Genomic DNA, 3,338 nt, shown 5'->3' on the forward strand with positions numbered 1-3,338 from the left:
TGTTTTTTGTTTTTTTTTTTTTTTGGTCCTAGGCTAATGTTTCTAAAGATGGGACGCATGGACCATTTCCACCAAAATCACGTTATGCTTGTTAAAAATTGAGATTCCATGGTTGCCATCTCAGACTTCAGAACCCATGGCACTAAGACCCAGGAATCTGCCTTTTGATAGGTTCTCAGACTATTCTTATGAAGACTTAAGTTTGAGAAATTTTGCCCCAAAGCTTAACCCTGCACTCTTAGTAATAGGCATTTGGGGAGTATTACTTGATTTAAATCTTATTTACAGGTCAGGGAGGGCAGAGGAAAGCTGAAAATATGCCACAGTTGGAATTTGGTCAATGTTTAAATCTCCTATCTCCCCACATTTGAAAAAACCCTGCTTAAGACAAGATGATCCCACAGAAGAACTCTGAAGAACCAAGCTCCTATCTAGAACCAGTCTAGTTCTGTCACATTCACCTGTCTCAGAAGTAACATTCATTTTGACTGGACATGGCAGGTACTTCAATATGCCTTTCAGTCACTAATGAAAGGTTTGAGAAATAAGTTAAGTTACTTAAAGATATCTTGACCCCCAAATCCGACAGCGAATCCAATTACAAACTAGCCTAAAAAAATAGAGTCTGTGAAACCATATATTTTATGAAGTAATGGCAATTATAAATAGTAAGTATTTTTTACAATATTATTATTTGCCAAAATAAGAAGTTGTTAATACCATGTTGGTCTTCAACATTATTTTTAAATGTTACTGATCCAAGAAATCTGTAGATTTCAGAATGACTGACTTAATAGTTCCTCAAGACACTCCAGATCTGATATTCCAGAAAGCTCTCAGCCTGCCTGCCAAAGTCTCTGTGAATAGCATGCAAATCTGCATTCCACACTGCCAGGAACATGATTAATTATCTATTCGGATTAGCCAACAGAATCTATGTTCCTGTGTTTCTGTGACATGGTTACTTAAATTTCTTAGTTGTGGTCACGCTTTTGAGTTACAACGCTTTCTCAAATGTGTGTCTCTGCTTTCTTGCAGGAAAAAAAAACCAAAAAAAACACGGCCAAGCAGTCAGCGAACAACAACTTAGATTTCTCATTTCTGCACCAACATGCACTGTCTTAGATTTTATTCAGCTTTTAAAGGAAGAGCTTTGTGTGGGTTCTGGTGTTTCCCACAGCTGAATAACCTTAATACGGAAATGTGCTCATGTTACACATCATAGCCTTCAATAGAAAGTTTCAGAGAATTTGAGCCTTTTAATCAGATGATCTTGCTCTCTACTCAGAAAACAAAATTCCATGGGGAACCTGCTATTCAGAGTAGGCTTTGTCCTATTATAATATTTGTTTACTTTTTTGTCTGTTTTGTTTTTAAAAATTTTTAAACTTAAAATTTTAATTTTTATGCATACATAATAGGTGTGTATATTTATGGAGTACATGAGATGTTTTGATTTCTCTCTAAGAAGATACTTTTCAGAAACCATCTGAGCAGCAAGCTGTATTACAAATGAGCTGTTATGAGATTTTAAAAAATAGGTTTATTTTGGAAACTACTATCATTTGGAGAATGGTTTCTATCTCAACTGAACTGAACATGCCTTATTGATGCAATAATGTTTGTCATTTCAGTAACTTAATGGGCTAGCATACATTAATGGACTGTGGTAACCTATGTAACCTGTGACAACTGAAAAATAATGATCACATGCCCCTATGGTTTCATTTAACCAGATTAATCTGCTTTGGTAATGGAATCATTCAGGCCTAGTTAAGTCTATCTAGATTTTGAAAAGGAAAAGGTAATTTTAAAAGGAAAGTGTAATTTAAACATCTTTAAAATATGTAGGTTTAGAAAAAAATCACATATTTAGGCTTTTAAAGATACCCATTCACTTGTGTCTCTGAAGCAAAAACCTGTGCTTGCTTTAAATCCCCATCTTTTATTCCTATAGGTTCTTTAATCCATTCATAACTCTTTCTTCCATCAGCTCTCAGCAGATCGGTTTTGTGTGTGTTAAGGTGGGTGGGATGTAGGCAATGTTTGAGTGTGTTAAGAAAAATTACCTAACACTTGGAAACAAGGAGACAGAATGACTACTTGTCCTTTCAATTTCCAGACTGAAGCTTTATTAAAAGGCCTCCATTTAAAGGGCCCACCCAAGGATTATTCAGTTCTCTATGAGAATGCACTGTTGCTTGATTAAAGCCCAGGCATGTTAACTTGGAGGTTTTTGTCCAGTAGAGATGCAAATGATTTCTTTGCAATAGAAGAGGTGACCTCAAAGGTTATGGTTTTATTGCCTTGTTTTGCCTCTAACTTAGCAAGCTTATTTCGGTATGCTTTTTCTTTTTAAATGTATCTTTTGAATTCTCCTTTGTGCCAGATTTACCATCCTACTGGTTCCCTCAATAATGCATAAAACCAGTGAGGTGTTCATTCTGTATTTTCATTAGGGTCATATTTTTGAAAATTTTACTTTGTCTCTGTGAAGAAAAGAGATAAATCTCACAAGACACCCAAGAAAATAGATACCTCATTACTTCAGTTCTTCCACTCTCGCCTCTGAGGAACACCTTTTATAATAATTAAACCAATGCATTTTGATTTTCCCCTTTAAATCCCATTTCCTGCTAGCCTTTTGATAGAGTCATTAAGGTTATTGTCCCAGGAAAGAAAGGATGAACAGGTGCTATCTAGAACAGAGTCCATTCATCAGTTTTGAATTCCAAAGCTGATTTTCTTGACCTCTTTTGAGTAAAATAATATATATAAAACCCAGGCTTTTTGGAGAAAGAAAGGGATTTCTAAATCACAAAGCTTCCTTTTCAACACACAGGCCTGTGTGCAGGATAGAAGGGAGGCCTGGTCAGGCTGTAAAGAGTAGAGAGGAAAACACTCCCCACTCCCCACTCCCTAACCCCTTCCCACTTCCCAGTTTGCGGGGCAGGTCACAAGACACGATTGTTTTGATCGCCTCCTTCTAGGTTAAGTCCTAGGGTAGGAAGTATGTTAGCTAGGTTGCTCAGAAGGCAGAGGACTGCAAATGGGGAGGTCTGGATCTTACTTTCCTTTGGGAGGATTAACATCTGCCCTCTGCCATTAAGAGGTCTCGAAAGCTATGCCCCTCCCTCACACACCGGATGCCATCCTGGAGAGGAGTAGAGGAAAAGGTGGAACTCTTACCAGTTGAGCACTTAACTGAGTCATCCAAGTAGGGACTATTTGCCTACAAAGACATTTTAAGTTAGGGATTGAATTGAGGTTAATACATTGAATTCAATCTTGTTTCCCCTCCCTACTTCTACCTAGAGGGTGGGGGCTTGTAAGGTAAA

Source organism: Chlorocebus sabaeus, chromosome X, assembly GCF_047675955.1.
Source record: "Chlorocebus sabaeus isolate Y175 chromosome X, mChlSab1.0.hap1, whole genome shotgun sequence".
Taxonomy (NCBI): domain Eukaryota; kingdom Metazoa; phylum Chordata; class Mammalia; order Primates; family Cercopithecidae; genus Chlorocebus; species Chlorocebus sabaeus.